The sequence below is a fragment of the Gossypium hirsutum genome, chromosome A09 (genome assembly GCF_007990345.1).
Source record: "Gossypium hirsutum isolate 1008001.06 chromosome A09, Gossypium_hirsutum_v2.1, whole genome shotgun sequence".
In the NCBI taxonomy this organism is placed as follows: Eukaryota; Viridiplantae; Streptophyta; class Magnoliopsida; order Malvales; family Malvaceae; genus Gossypium; species Gossypium hirsutum.
The window spans coordinates 27,703,053-27,720,416 of NC_053432.1; the positions used below are offsets into that span (position 1 = coordinate 27,703,053).

General features: G+C 35.5%; 1 non-coding gene across 1 annotated transcript; it reads left to right on the plus strand.

Annotated features, from left to right (window-relative positions):
- The first annotated feature begins 15,074 nt into the window (after positions 1-15,074).
- On the plus strand, positions 15,075-15,181 carry LOC121207402 (small nucleolar RNA R71). Its single transcript, XR_005902493.1, has one exon. It is a non-coding gene; the product is annotated as a small nucleolar RNA R71 (small nucleolar RNA).
- The last annotated feature ends 2,183 nt before the right edge of the window (positions 15,182-17,364 follow it).

The window sequence follows — 17,364 nt, forward strand, 5'->3', positions numbered from 1 at the left end:
CACCTTTACCTTGTGTGATATACATTGAACTTGGACAAGGTGAATTACACCTTTTGATGTTCATTTTTTTCTTTCCTCTCCATTTTTTCCACCCCCTCTTTTGTTCCTCCTTTCTCCTTCCTTTCCTCTTCATTTTTCTTCCATTTCACCTTCTCAACAAAGCCTTTTCCCTTAATTCTTCCACATCTCCTCCATTCATAGCCAATTGCACCACCACCTCACTGTAACACCCATACTCGGCCTAGTCGCCAAGCCCAAATATGGGATGCCACACCACCGTCTCAAGTCATATACAACAAGTAAAAGTTCAATCTAAATGAAGCATTGTCCATTTTAGTATTCATATAGGTTTTAAGTCAATTATAATTGTTAGTTATCAATGTTACATGCTAACCATACATCAAATAGTCTTATAATAATAATTAAACATGCATAAGGTCCATTTAACAAAATCTCAAAAATGCCACGTAGGTATCGATTATGTTGAGACAACTTCAAAAACATAAAAATCATTAAAAACGGGACAAAGACGGACTTACAATCGAGCTTGGAAGCTTGGCAGAAACCTTAGCTATGGAGACTCTTCAATTTTCAGCACATGGAGGATGAAATTGAGAAGATGACATCTTTTATTTGCTTTATTTTGTCTTTATTAGCCAAATGACCAAAATGCCCTCAATGCCAAACTTTCAAATTTCACCTAGCCATGTCCATTTTTGTCCAACTTAAAGTATAATGGTCTAATTACCATTTAAGGACCTCTAATTTAGAATTTCATAGCAATTAGACACCTCTAGCTTCTAGAACACATATTTTTCACCTATTGCAATTTAGTCCTATTAGAAAATTGGACACTCTATCGATAAAATTTCTTAACGAAATTTTCACACAATCATTCAATCATACTGTAGACTTTAAAGAAATAATAAAAATAAATATTTCTACTTTGGATTTGTGGTCATAGAACCACATTTTTGATTTGACCTTAAAATGGTTGTTACATCGATACCAACATTAGGGTATCAATATTTCTTTAAGTGGTATCGAGGAAAAATGATACCAAACTTGCATTCTATTTCTCTATTAAAAACCCAAAGTCTCGAAATTTATCAGTAACTGTCATGAAATATCGATACTTTAGCCCCGAGTATCGATACTCGAGTAAAGGTATCGATACCAGATCTCAATTCTGACTTCCTGCAGGTTTCAAAACACAGAGGTATCGATTTTAAAACCCGATTATCAATACCTCTGCCCTAGACCTCAAAAACATAGCATATATAAACAATTAATCCATTCCAATTTAGTTCCTAAACATTTTACATCAATTACTTCGATAAATAATTATTCAACAGCCTAATTAGCAGTTCAATATCACAAAATCGAGTTCGAGTAGGTAACGTCAATTCATCCTCATATTCATGAACTCAAGCATAATAATAACATGTAATCTTGAAAAACTAAACCAAAAACCAGCAAAATGTCAAAAAGTTAACATGGCTATAAACAAGTTTACCACATTACCTTTTTCCCCAAAACATAAATAAATATAGAACACCTACGAGATAATGCAAAAGTCTTGCATGGATCACCTTTTAGAACCATACTACTCAAGCCGGCACACAACTAATCTGAAATGGTTAAAGAAGGGAGTGGGTGAGTTTAACAAGCTCAGTGAATGCCTAGAACAACTACCATGCAAACAATTTATCAAGCATTAACGAAACAACCATATAACATAACATTAATAGTTCCAAATTTAGTGTCATAATATACTTACTCGTGCATTATTATTAGTTCTTTTACATGGTAAACATATTCACTTTTAAGCATGTATCCTATTACACATATAATCACCTAACATTCAAGCATATATCACATTATTCAAAACATTTTTATAGATAAATTGCATAATGGTCTCATACTCATTTAGGCATACATCACATTACACATATATATATTTTAAGATAATTTGACACTTGAGCTATGAAATAGAAAAGTGATCTCTATCATCACTCATCGGATATGCAGATCTCCAACACACCAAACATAGACTCATGGAGTCAAACATGTCCCAAAAGTGAAGTATAAAGCTAACACTCTCCTTATTTCCCTTCACATGTCCAGTTGAATGGAGTTTAGCTCACATTCCCTTATCCCTCCAACATGTCCTGGGGCCTCAATGCCAAAATTCACTATACATATAAGTGAGTACTCACAATCCTATGGAATCCCAACTATATCCAATGGTTTCAAGATCACAAGGCCAAAATATCTGTAGTCAAAGACATATCATTTATCGATTATCCGTGCATAATGATTGCATATTTGCATCTTTAGCAAAACACTATCACTAACATTTAGCATATACATAACATGTATATATTTTCACTTTCACAACAGTTGTCATAACTACATATTACATGTTATATCATCTCATCTTAATTCACATATTCACAAACATATAAGCACTTTGTTCACAAGTTAACATAGGTATGAGGAAGCTTACACTCAGAATTTAGAGTAGGGGTTTAGGCTACTACTAAATTCCCAAATAATGTATTGAATAATGTCCACAAGCAATTATTCCAAACACTCATCAATTACGCTCCGCAAACCGAAAGTTCAAACTAGCTTTTCCTTGCCTTTATTTCTACTCGTAGAAGGTTCTATCGAATCCAAAACTTCAATGCAACAAATTCACACAATAGTACATCCAAAAATCAGTCAAGGACTCATTACAAGCATACAAAACATAAGCCTAAACTAAGTTCTTATGTAATCGAAACCTTTAACATAACCAACTTAAAACTCAAATATCTCGATCTATACTCAACCTTTTCGAGTAAAACCAATTCCGTTCATCTTATAATTCACTTACATCTAATTCCCAACCTTTAAAATACAATAAAATACTAAATTCATAGTATCGACTTTTTCGACAGATTTTATGGCTATTTCTAAAAATTCATTAAACCTCAATAATTCTTTTAACAAACTTCAAAGTAAGTTTAGAAACCTTATAATCATGTTAAAAAAAGTTGAAAAACACTTTGAAACCACATTTTTATCCATAAACTCGAAATTCACCATTAAAGACCGAATTTTTGGCTTTTGATTAAAACATGTATTTCAATGACTACAAATTCAGTTTAAAATTCTAGATAACATTTAAAACTAATAGGAAGATGATTAGTTACCTTGAAAGCAAGAAAAATGTACTTTGGCAAAATTCCAAAAAATCCACTCTTGAAGAAGATGAAATTAATGAAATTTTTGGGTGTTTTCTTGGTTTCAATGGAGATTTATAGTTAAAGGGATGTTGGAAATAAAGAGTAATTAGGATTTAGAGATCAAAATAAAGTAGAAGAGACTTTAGAGAGTAATAAAAGGCAAAAGCAAAGGGGAGAGCAACTATCGTGAAAACAAGGCTGTAGCGTGGGAGTTTTTAGGTTCAATTCAAAATTCTGGGCAGTTTGCTTCATAAAAACTCTCAGTTTTGACTCTTTTACAAATCAATCCTATTTTCAAAATTAAAGGTATTTTAAAATCATCTTCAGAAATTTATTTAATTTTCTAAAAACCATAGTAAAAAACATTACCAATAAACCATATCGCAAAACTCCAAACACTTTAAGGCTAGAATCCCTAAAATACCCTTAAAACTCCTAAGCATTATTTTTGGGTGTTACATTCACCACCACATCTCTACCATCATACCTTCATCGTTACTTTTGCCATTGCACCGCCGCTATTGATCACCACTAGTTTTCACCATTTTCTTCTTTTATCCTCTTTTTCATAATCAACCTTTTTATTATTCAACTTTATATCTCAATTTTATTGAAAGGTTTTCTTGTTAATCTTGTCTAATCTATAATTTTTATTATTTTATTTTATTTGTTAGTTGAGAATCCTCCTCTTTAATCGAATCATCATAAGGATCATTGAGTCTCTTTACCCTCGAGATTACATAAGTACTAATGAATCCTCCAATTAGATTATTTCTTTCTTTATTCTTGTTTATGAAAGGTTCTAACAAGGGCATTTCTTGTTCATGCATAAAACATTTATTTGAAACCGCGGATCCATACTCCATCCTTTAGAGGTGTTCGTCATTGGGACCATTGCTTAATAAGTGATTCAACTTAATCATTTATTCAAAAATATTATTAAAAATGTCAATATGCTAACATGGTATTAACATTTAACTAAGGATTCAAAGGTTGATCTCCTCTCTTAGAGTTGGGAGATGAAATCGTTATTATCAGGCCATACGAATTCAGGTGTGGCTCTAAACCGATACAAGTTATATATATAACGTTAATAATGCCTTAACAAAATATTTCTATTTGATTTGTGATTTATGTGAATACTTTAAGTATTCTAAAACAAGAGACTAAATCCATCGAAACAGATTATACAAGTAAGTGATTTCGAACCAACTAATTTTGAGAAAAGTATGTTGTGGGGTTATGATTTTCACTATTTGAAAAGTATGTTATTCTCATTCTCATTTTATGTTATGGCATAATTGATTTTACATTACAAATAAATGGTGATATTTTGATATCTTGAAACAATAAGTGAAACGCATGTTAAACATGCCCTACATGAAATTATATGATTCGATTTGCACGTTTCAACATGCCTAATGTGATAAATGATATTTTGAAATAATATATATATGTTCATTATGACCATATCACATGCATGGGGTGGGATATTGTAAGGAGGAAGAATTGGTGGCTTCGTCTACAATTTACATGCTAGCTTTTTCGTAAATATTGGTGGTTTCATCCACAACCTACTTGGTGGTTTATCCCAACCTACATGGCATCTTGTCTACGATTATTGGTGGCTTTGTCCACATATTGGAGTGCTTGGATAGATGAGTTCTGGGGAACTTTATTTGGAGTGTAGCGATGATAGGCAGGATTTTTTTATAAAAAATTGCATAATTATTTTCCAACAATTGCACTATCATGATCATATGCATAATATTGATTATGTTGTATGATATGCATGTGCTTTTTGTTATTTAATTTGTTATAAGACTCACACTGATCTTTATAGCTTACCCCTCTTTAGTTTTTTTTGATTTTACAGATAACCCCGAGGTTAGGATGTGATGACGACATTTGGAGGAGTTTCTTGGAATTATTTTTAAATTAAAGTAATTAAAATTTATTTTGATATTTTGTTATTTTGGGTTTGTAATAAGTTTGATTATGGAATGTGGCATGAGACTTTACTTTGGGGATTTCTCATTCTGATTTGCATGAATTGCTTGCATGATATTAAGTTTTAAAAATTGCATAAATTAATATTTGATTAATATTATGCATGAAACTTGGTTTTTATTAAAACTTGACAAAATCACTCTTTGTCGCTACGACAATGAAAACTAGTTTTAAACAAATATATGACTTAGTTTTTTTGAGGTTTTAAATTGTCTATTGACGTTTGATTGAAATTACACAAAATATTGATTTTTACCAAAATATGGTTTTAGCAAAATGGTTCATTGCGATTTTCATAAAAATGTATCAATATTTCATTTTTCTACTGCAAATCTGAGAAATGAGTTCTTAATAAAATTAGACTTAATTTCAAATTTTATAATGTTTACAAATGAGATTTCTAAAGACATTTGCTTTTATGAATTTAACATGTTTTTTTTAAATAGTGACGAATAGTCAAGTTCTCTAGTTTTGAATAAATAATTTTGAAATATGATTGAAATTACAAAATTTTGAACAAAGATCAAAATTTTACAAATAAAATATTGAAGTTATCGATTTCTAAAATTTCTCAATTTCACTAGTTTGAAATGATTTACGCAAATGGTTTAAAAAAGTACGTTTGAAAACTACGAAAGATTTTTTGGGCCATTTCGATGGCCAATGTAGCTTTCCGAATTCGGCCATAATGTCTAGGCTGGGTTTGAGGTGTTACAATGTCTCTAGATCATGTAACAAATTGAAGTCATGTTAACGTACAACCTTCCAATTAATAAAGAGCATAGGGCTGTGTCACATGCCATGTGTGACACACGGCCGTGTTGTAGCCCGTGTACACCAAAATATGCCTTTACAATCAAGTTATCTAAACACAACTTTAACCTAGGCCATATGCATGCAACAACCAACTCTCAGACTAGTTTCAAGTGCACAAAAAATATATTTAAAGACATATTTCAATGTTATTTCTACCCAATATGCCTTTGTAGGATCTGGTTCCCTAAGTGTAATATTTTCGTCTAAGTACACTTGTAATTTTTCAAATAGAGTGATTAAATTATTCATGAATTACATTAATACTTTGTATATTGTCCTTACATGGTTTTTGCACGCAAAGCAAAATGTAAGCAACTGTTGCTGACTGGTTGTCTAATGTTTAACTAATGCTAAGCGATATTACGTGGTCGAATTGTAATACAAAAATACAACTTATATTAGTAGATAGACCTAAACATGTCGTTAGTCTAATTGAAAATGAGAAAATTAATTGAAAATCTAATATGTCGTCTATCAAGTCTAATTGGGGAGATGCTTTGTCTTAGACAATGAAGCAGATAACTCCCAGTAGATAATGTGACTGGTTAGATTTGTAGTACATTAGACTGGACCCAAGAAGAATAGATCTTAAATCCGTTTATGGATTTATTCACTTGTGACATTCATAGCATGACATAACTAAATCCTGAGTGGATGATGGACTATGTATGCGTGACTCATACACTTTGATGTAAGTAAAAGCCTAAGTTTGAATAGATAAAGAATCAAATGCAGGTGTGTTGGGTGTACGACTTTTGCAATATAAAGTGTCATTCACAAGAGTAGAATTCATAGCCCAAGACATGGGTAAATGATATCCTCTCATTGGCATTACATGGTTGATGAAAAGTAAACGTGGCCACAGGTGGTTCATTTTTGTGATGAATGACTTGATCACTATTTCATAGTGATTGACATTTCATGAAAGAAGATGTAATGATTACCATAAGATAAAATAGGATTATATTTGGAGAACGGATATTATCCCAAAGAGATCAAGGGTATCCTATAAGGGTAACACATTTATGATAAGGTCATTGGACGAGCACCGAGTAGTTGTTTTCGTAATGGTGTGTCGTTAGGGGGATCTCAGTCATGAAACTATAGTGGAGTGGCTTCGTGTTGAAATGAGTTTGTAATTAATAGTTGAAAACTCGAAACTTAATTATAAATAATTTGATCCCTAATTACATATGTCCAATTGCTCCCTCCGCTAACTCGTTGAAACCATAAATGAATTGTGAGTTTGAATAGAAATGAATAGAATGAATAGGAAAAGAGAAATGAAAAAACTAGAAAGTGTAACACCCCTTACCTGTACTCAATGCTGGAACAGGGTACGAGGAATTACTATACTTGAACACAATCAAACACCCAAAAACCAGACCATAAATTTTCGTTCAAATTAAGGTCAATCAAACATATACTTAACATCCCTTATACGAGCCTACAAGGTCCAAAACATACATCGGGAAATATGATGGACTAAACCGATAATTTTCAGAGCTTTTACAACACATAGAAAATTTTCATGTTTTGGAGAGTCACACGCCCGTATGGGTAGGCCGTGTGCTCACACACGCCCTTGTGGCTTGGGACTCACTCGTGTCCTCAGCCAGTGTAACTCTTTGATTATGACGTCATCAGCTGATACATGATATTCGTGACAGGTTTTAAAGATTTATGAAATAATCGTTCTTGAGACTAACTTATTATCACGATTAAGACAAGTGTACCTATTAAACAGTAGTATAGTTCAGCAAGACCGAATTGTCGAACCCAAGGGAACTACGAGTACTAGTATTTACTTCCTTTTTATTATCTAGCCTAAAAATTAAGAGCTTTGGTTATCTTAAGTAATTACTAACTAAGAATGCATAGAAAGAAAATTTGGGAAAATACTTTTGGGAAAATTCGATTGATTAAGACAATACCTAAGGAAAAATCCACCTAGACTTCACTTGTTATTTGACTCTGAATCAGACGATTTATTCATTTGACTTGATTTGTAGAAATCCCTAAGTTATATGATTATCTCTCTCGAGACTAATAACTTCTAACCCTAGGTTGAATAATTGAAATCTCTTTCTAATTAACACCCTAGAATTGCATTAACTCGATCTATGGATTCCCTTATTTGGTTTCCCCCTAATCCGGTAAAATCTTATCACCCTATCTTTAGGCGTGCAATCAACTCCGCTTAATTATGACAAATTTACTCTTAGACAAGGTCTATTCCTCATCTGAATAAGAGCTTAACTTGAATCAATATCCTGGAATATCAAAACAAGAATTAAGAATACATAATTAAGAACAAGTCAAATATTTATCATACAATTCAGACAATAATAACAAGATCTGTCTTAGGTTTCATTCCCCTTAGGTATTTAGGGGGTTTAGTTCATACTTATAAAAGAAAACATCTCAAAAGCATAACGATAACAAAACATAAGAAAACCCAAAACTCTTGAAGGAACTTGAAGGGAGATCTTTAGTCTTGATGATGAATCCGGCTTCTGAGATGGATCAATCGGCTTTCCTTGAGCAATTCCTTGCTTCCTACTCTGCGTCGTCCTTCTAAGTGCCTCCTCAGGTGTTTAAATAGGCTTTAGAATGCCTAAGAGCCCTCCAAATTGGCCTTTTTCGAATAGGGTTATACTTGGGCTCGGCAGGGATACGCCCGTGTGCGATTACTCCAGTCCGTGGTCAAGGCTGTTGAATAGGCACGGGCGTGTAGTATACCCGTGTAAGTGTGCTTCAATCCTGCTAAAGGGACACGGCCGTGTGACACGCCCATGTGAGAAAGTCCAGACTGTGTTGATTTCCCACGTGGGTCCATTTTCTCTGTTTTCAGCCCGTTTCTCACTCTTTTTACCCTCCTATGCTCACCTAAGTATAAAACATGAAATTAAAGGATTAGGAGCATCAAATTCACCAATTCTAAGGAGAAACCATCCATAAATGTGCTAAGCATAGGATAAAAATATGTATAAATTACGTTTTATCAAATACTCCCACACTTAAGCATTTACTTGTCCTCAAGCAAAAATCCTCAACTCATAATCAAAATAAATTATTCTCAATTCATAATCCCTATCAATAATATCTCAAAATAATCCATAAGTACTCATACATTGAAAATTCAACTAAAAGTACATCAAAGTTTCAACATTCCAAGTTGAGCATTTTATCACGAAAACATAGGTGTCTCCCTTCATCTAAGTGATTACCTTTGATCAAAATATCACAGAGTTTAACATCCTCACTAAAGATTCAGTCAAATCACTCAAGGTGTTTAAGGACATCAATAAAAGCACTCATTAGTCAATATGAAAAGTTATTACCATAGGCTTGCTTGAAAATCAAATCTCCACCACTATATATTAAGCTGATACATCAATCAAAAAGGTTCTTTTAGAGGGTTTTAATGTGGCTTTTGTTAGGGGGTATGGTCACAAGCTGAAAGAAGATGTTAGAATCGAGATTGAATTGAAAAATTACCTAGCTAGAAAAATAACTAGTCATTAGTTGAATAGAAGTGAGCTTCTTCTTAGAATATGGAATTAACACTCAAGCTAAAAAAATGACGAATTACTACTAATATGTATGTAAGTATTTTTTTTCAAGAACAAGTCAAATATTTAGAAGCACAAAACATAACTAAGCAATTTGTTCAAATCAAATCTTGACAAAAATAGGGATCAAATTAGGGGATTTCAATAATAATGGGTTATGAGTTAATATTGAGGGTAAATCAATTAATGACTTGTTTGGCTCAAAAGGGGTTCATTAAGGGTTAATTATGGAGGTAGGCTTTTGTGGAGTGAGTGGGTTAAACCTAAGTGCCTTTATCATCTTGACATATCAAATCAAATGGTGTGGTCTTGACATGCATAATCAAGCAAGTTTTAGAATAACAAATCAAAACTGAAGCACTCATAATGAAAGTGAGATGAAAGGAATAAAATATGCTCTAAAGGCTCAAGATCTCACAAAAATTATGGCTTTTTTATGTTCAAACTTGTGAATTTCAACTCAAGATAATAACTAAACTTAGGGAAACAACCTAAAAGTTTTTAATTCTTCAAAAATCAACTTATCATGCTTGATTCCCTAATGTCTTAAAGTTTAAACAATCAATTCATAAATACCTATGTTTTAATTCAAAACATATCAATAAAAATCATAAATTAATCAAAATTCATTCTAATACTGATATGAATGATTCATGTGAGAATAAGAAAAAATTCAGGGATTTCTAATGATGATATAAAAGACCCCCACACTTAAGATGTACATTGCCCTCAATGTACAAAGAAAGATATATTGACAAAGATAGATTTATAATCATAAGATAGGGAGAGAAGTGAAACTTCCTGAATGGTGAAGGAACTCCTTGAATTGGAGCCATGGAGAATAAACAGCCAAAGCAATGATGAGGGTGGAGGAGGATACTCCGGTGGTGGTAGAGGTTGGGTTCCACAAATGCTGCACGAAAGGAATATTATATCTCATGTTGGCTATGGTCGTGGTCGACCAGGGCCTGGCAGTCGTGGAGAACCTTTCCCAGTGGAGTTTCAAGTTCCTAAGTAATAGTGTGCTTTGGAGCTCTTTATAACTGTGATAGAATCAAAAATTTTTTTAGGAAATATATAAAGAAGAATAATTACTTGTAATGAAATAGCCGAAATTAAAAATTGTAAAATAATAATTATAAAACCTAACAAAAATAAGCTTAAAGAAAAATAAAAAAATAGTCTTAAAATAGAATAAAAGTAACAACATAAAATAATAAATAAAAGTTTTTAAACATCTTCATCGCTAGATGGTTCGCGAGGTGGGGGTGGCGATGAGATATGGAACTGCTGACAAATTTGCTGTAGAGTAGCATCAATGTTATCGAAGCGCTGAAAATACTGCTTCTCGAATCGAGTAAGGCGCTCAGAGATGTCAGCGTATGAAGCCACCGCATGAACTAGACGAGAAGGGGGTGGTGGCTGAGACGGTGGGTACTCATGACGTGGAGGGACATCAATAGTAATGTCCTCTGGATCCTCCTACTCGATGGACTGGACGAGGTGGTACTGAAGAGGGTAGGTGTCACATCGTTTCTCGATCATCCTCATACTTAGCATGCTCGAGATGCCCTATAGGGACATCTGGCCAATGAGAGTGAGGGAGGATGATTGTGCTGCTGTGTTGAGGAGTCTGAAGTGCCGAGCTAGTCGAGTCACATAGGGCCCAATAGAGATGACCCCTCTCTTGTGCCGCTTTTTCTGGTAGCGAATGGCGAGGGTAATAAAGTAGGCGAGGTCGATGACGTGCCCATTCGCCATACTCCATAAGAAATAGGTGTCGTGGGTGGTGACGACGCTGGTGCTCTCTCATCTCCCTGTCAGAGTGTGAGCCAAGATGGCGTGTAGATACCTCAAGGATGGAGGGAGAGCCAATGCCTTGGAGTGGCTAGAATCATAGGTGGCCGAGGCAGGGATGAGGTCCCTCCAGTATTTTGAGGGGGATAGTGGATGTGGCGGTAGAGGGTGTTGAGTTCATTATCGTCCATGAATTCCTTCGTGTATAGCCCTAGTGCAATCCCAAACTCGGGTACGCTCAACTGGCATACTAGACCACCAAGGTAGAACTAGATCATTCCAGGATCGTTGAAGTTGGTCATGACAGTTTGAAGATGGAACGTCGAGTAGAGTTCCAATGTGAACTCTAGATACGTTGGCTCAACGATCTCAAAAAAGAGCCCCCACAGGTCAGTCGTCAAGAGGGCTCGCACCGTGCCAACCAATTGAATCTGTTCGAGGGCAGCCCAGTCAATGCAGCTGCCCACACTTAGGGGTCGGGCCCGTAATATCTGATATAATTCCTCCTAGGGTCCCAAGGGAACCTAGAGGAACGGGTGCCTAATCTCCGTGGTAGGACCCGAGGATGACACTGCTCCCCTCTTCTTCGAGGCGGGAATAGCAGTCTTCTTACCACGTAAGGATGACATTGTACATGCATTGAAAAATCAATGTTCAACCAATACGTCCCAAAAATAGCATAGAAGCACAAAACTAAATAGGAATATTTCATGAAACTTACGTAATGGATGAAATAAACAAAACTACTAAATATATCAAGTTATAGGATTATGGGAATAATGTAATGGGAATATGAATGAATGCATGTGGGTAAGCATAAATTTCATGAAGCAAGGAAAAATGAAAGAGTATAGCATAATGTAGGAACTAAAATGACAAAATTTTTATAGACAAGCTTAAGTATTTTAATATTCCAAGTATAAATATTCACTCAAAATAGTTCAATAGAGCAGAGAAATCATGAAATAAGAAACATATTTAAAGAAAATAGAGAGAAAGAGTAAACAAATGCAAAAGAGCTTGGGGTGTCGAAATCGATGTTGTAGGTGGCGCACGAGCGTGGGGGGTAGGGCGTGTGAAGTTGAAACGGCTAGGGTTAGGGATTTTTGGGGAGGGAGATGATGACTAGTGAGGGGTTTATATAGATTTTGGGACACAAGGCCGTGGGACACGCCCGTGTGGCCTAATTTTTGCCAGTGTGTTTCACAAATTTTGAATTTGTTCGCGTCTGACATTCAGCCCATGCCCGTGTTCTTTGGGCTTGTGGGTGCACACTGCCGTGTCACACGGCTGTGTCTTGCTTCATTCGCTTCTCCCACGCCCGTGTTTGTTTTGACAGTGTCGACCACGGGTGGATGGCACGGGCTTGTTGCACACCCATGTTACATTATTAGTTTCAACCACAGTTTAGAGGCACGGGCATGTCTCACGCCGTGTTGTTTTTGCAGTTTCGCCTACAGCCATATCGCACGGCCGTGGCAACTTATCATATCCTGTGTTGGGGAAAAAATCTTGCCCTGTTTTCACACGGCCAAATGCACACCCGTGTGCTTGGCTGTATGGTCTTTAGAAAGTCTGCGTTCCATGATTCGGTTAGTATGTTAGATGTTAAAAACTAAAATTTTAAAGAAATTAACACTGTTAGTGCTCGAGTTTCCTCCCGATAAGTGTTTATTTATAGTCTAAGCTCAACTTACCTCTTTTCTGGATGGTAAGGTGGTGCGAGGAGTTTACACTCCTCATCCCTGTTATCAACTTTATCAACATAAGGTTTAAGATGGGTATTGTTTACCTTAAATGTGCCGAATTTGGGATGAATTACCTCGACTATACCATATGGGAAAATACTGAGTACCATAAGAGGATCTGCTCCATCTAGTAGTACTTTGTCTCCAACCTTAAGTTGATTTGGTGAGGTATTGAGCTTGTCCTGGCTTGGTTTTAGTTTATCAGGTGTTATCGATTTCTGTGTCCACCATTCATCTAGCTCCTCGATTTGTAGCCTTCGTTCTTCATAGATAGTCCTTTGTTGTTGTTTGAACACGGCTCATATATGTTCTTCGAAACTCTTTCCTGCATAGAGGGTGTCACCATATGATCAGTACTAGTAGAATGATTTATACAACCATCTTCAATTTTTGATGTGTTACTCGAATTACGAGCTTGAAGGGTGATTGTTTCGTTTCCCACACGAAGTGTGAGTTCACCTGTACCAACATCAACAATGGTTCTAGCAGTCGCTAAAATGGGTTGTCCTAAAATTAAAGGTGCGTTACTATCCTCTTCCATGTCTAGAACAACAAAGTCTACTGAATATATAAATTTATCGATCTTAACAAGAACATCTTCAATGATACCCCTAGGAAATCTAATGGTTTTATCAGCCAATTGAATGCTCATCCTAGTTTGTTTGGGTTTCCCAAGACCTAGCTGTTTAAACATTTTATAAGGCATAACATTAATGCTTGCCCCTAAGTCAGCCAATGCATTATGAACATCTAAACTACCAATTAAACAAGGAATCATAAAACTCCTTGGATCTTTCAATTTGTTGGGTAGCTTATTTTGTAATATGGTCGAGCAAACTGCATTCAACTCCACATGCGACGCCTCATCCAACTTTTGCTTATTTGTTAGAAGCTCCTTTAAAAACTTGACTACGTTTGGCATCTGCGAAAGGGTTTCAATAAACGGTAAGTTAATATGTAGTTTCTTTAAAAGTTTAAGGAATTTACCAAATTGTTCGTCTAATCGGTCTTTCCTTGTCGCATTGGAGTATGGCACACGAGGTTTATATTCTGTACTCACCGGCTTTGGGTCATTTTGGCCTACCTCATTCTTACCTTTGCTTACCACCATTTCTGGCCTTGGTTTTGCAACTAACCCTTCCTCATCTTGAATGGCAATCGCGTTGATTTGCTCCCTTGGGTTAGATTCAGTGTTGCTTGGCAGGCTACCTTGTGGTCATTCAAAAATCAACTTGGCGAGCTATCCAATCTGAGTTTCGAGCCCCTGGATTGATGCTTGTTGATTTTTGAGTGCCGTTTTAGTATTTTAAAAATGAGTTTCTGACATTGAGATGAATTTGGTTAGCATCTCCTCAAGGTTCGGCTTTTTCTCCTGCTGGTACGGTGGTTGCTGAAAGCCTGGAGGGGGTGGTGGTCTCTGATTTCCTTGGCCTCCCCATGAAAAATTTGGGTGGTTCCTCCAACCTGCATTGTAAGTATTGCTATAAGGATTGTTTTGAGATCGAGGATTGTTACCCATGTAATTTAACTGCTTGTTCTCCATGTTGTGGCCATAAGGTGGGTATTCTGAACTGCTTGATCCACATCCACTTGCTTCGCACTGCATTACTGGGTGAACCTATGAAGAACTAAGAAAACCATCAATTTTCTTATTCAAGAGTTCTACCTGATTAGAGAGCATGGTGACCAAGTCGACGTTATAAACACCATCTATTTTCGTTGGCTTTGTCCTCATGAATTGCCACTGATAGTTATTCAGTGACATCTCCTCTATAAATTCATAGGCATCTTCAGGTGTCTTATTATTGATGGTTCCACCAGCAGTTGCGTCAATCATTTGTTGAGTCGAAGGATTCAGGCCATTATGAAACATTTGGACCTGTAGCCAGAGTGGTAACCCATGGTGAGGGCATCTTCGCAAAAGGTCCTTGTATCTCTCCCATGCATCGTAGAGTGTTTCTAAATCCATCTGCACAAAAAAAGAGATATCATTACGTAATTTAGCCGTTTTAGCCGGTGAAAAATATTTTAATAAAAACTTTTCGGTCATTTGTTCCCAAGTAGTGATTGACCCCCATGGTAACAAATTCAACCACTGTTTAGCTTTGTTTCTCAATGAAAAAGGGAATAACCGAAGGCAAATGGCGTCATCAGAAACTCCATTAAGTTTAAATGTATCACATAGTTCCAAAAAGTTTTCCAAGTGAGCGTTGGGATCTTCGTCCTACAAACCATCAAACTGAACAAATTACTGTATCTTTTAAATTGTGTTAGGTTTCAGTTCAAAAGTATTTGCAGCTACAGCAGGTCTAACTATGCTCAATTTAGTTCCTGTTAAAGAAGGTTTAGCATAATCATACATAGTGCACGGAGCAGGATTTTGATAAACAGCAATCACTGGAGGCAGCAGATTTTCTTGGTTTTCAGGCATCTCCTCGGTTGTGGTTGAAGTTTCGTCCTCTTGCTCTTCTGTGTATCGTAAGCTTCACCTTATTTCTCTTTCGTTTTTGCGAACTGTGCGATCGATCTCACTATCAAACAGTTATAGTCCTAATGGGTTTCTTCTGGTCATAAACTAGAAAAACTTGTCAAAAGAAAATAAATGAAGAATTAGAAAAGAAAATAAAAATTTAAATTGCAGTAAAAGTAAAATGGCTAAAGTAAAAAATCAAGTATTCCTAATATCCTAGTTACCCGACAATGGCGCCAAAAACTTGATACGTGATATTCGTGATAGGTTTTAAAGATTTATGAAAGAATCATTCTTGAGACTAACTTATTATCACGATTAAGGCAAGTGTACCTATCAAATAGTAGTATAGTTCAGCAAGACCGAATTGTCGAACCCAAAGGAACTACGAATACTAGTATTTACTTCCTTTTTAGTATCTAGCCTAAAAATTAAGAGGTTTAGTTATCTAAACTAATTACTAACTAAGAATGCACAGAAAGAAAATTTGGGAAAATAATTTTGGGAAAATTTGATTGATTAAGACAATACCTAAGGAAAAATCCACCTAGACATCACTTGTTATTTGACTCTGAATCAGAAGATTTATTCATTTGACTTGATCCGTAGAAATCCCTAAGTTATATTATTATCTCTCTCAAGACTAATAACGTCTAAGCCTAGGTTGAATAATTGAAATCTCTTTCTAATTAACACCCTAGAATTGCATTAACTCGATCTATGGATTCCCTTATTAGGTTTCACCCTAATCCGGTAAAATCTTATCACCCTATCTCTAGGCATGTAATTAACTCCGCTTAATTATGACAAATTTACTCTTAAACAGGGTCTATACCCAAATAATCCAATTGATAGTGTGAACGTGCGTCCGATGTACTTTGATCCCCGAGCTAGCTTAACGATACTATAAGAAAATGGAAAAGAGAGGGGGTAACCATAAAGCTTAGTAAGCTTGCATGTAATTAATAAGTAATAAGAATATGAATTTCCATACACATACATAACATAACTTGACTTATCTCATTCTCAATATCATAATTTCTTTATTCTCCTCTTACCAAAGTTTTATCATTTCGTAATCTCAACATTACGAGCTTGGCATACGTACCTGTACTTTTTCAACATGATCATACCTCATCATTTCTCTGACACATCCTCAGATTTCCCGTTGAACCATTTGGAATACTAACAGATACCGGGAAACCCCGTTCACATAATAAGATGCCAACGCCATATCCTAGATATGGTCTTACATGGGATCACCACTCGATGGCAATGCTATGTCCCAGACATGGTCTTACATGGGATATCATGTCATATCCCAAATATGCCTTACATGATAACACATATCGATGCTGATGCCATATCCTAGATATGGTCTTATACGGGATCTCATCAACCCGAATGTTGTGATATTTGTAGCTTAAGTATTCCTACGGTTCAGCTGGCTTTCATCACCTAAATTCTTTGTTGGACAATATCAATAATACTCACAAAGACAAATATGCAATTCATGAAGCATTAAAGGTTAAATACATAATAGGATGCTACACCAATTACACACAAACTTACCTCAGTACAAAATATGGGCAACTAATTCGATTAAATCCAAGATCTTGCTCTTTCCCCGATCTAGGCCTAGACTCCATTTTTCTTGATCTATAATAGCAAATACCACTTGTTTAATTACATCATTATTCAAAATAGCCCATAAA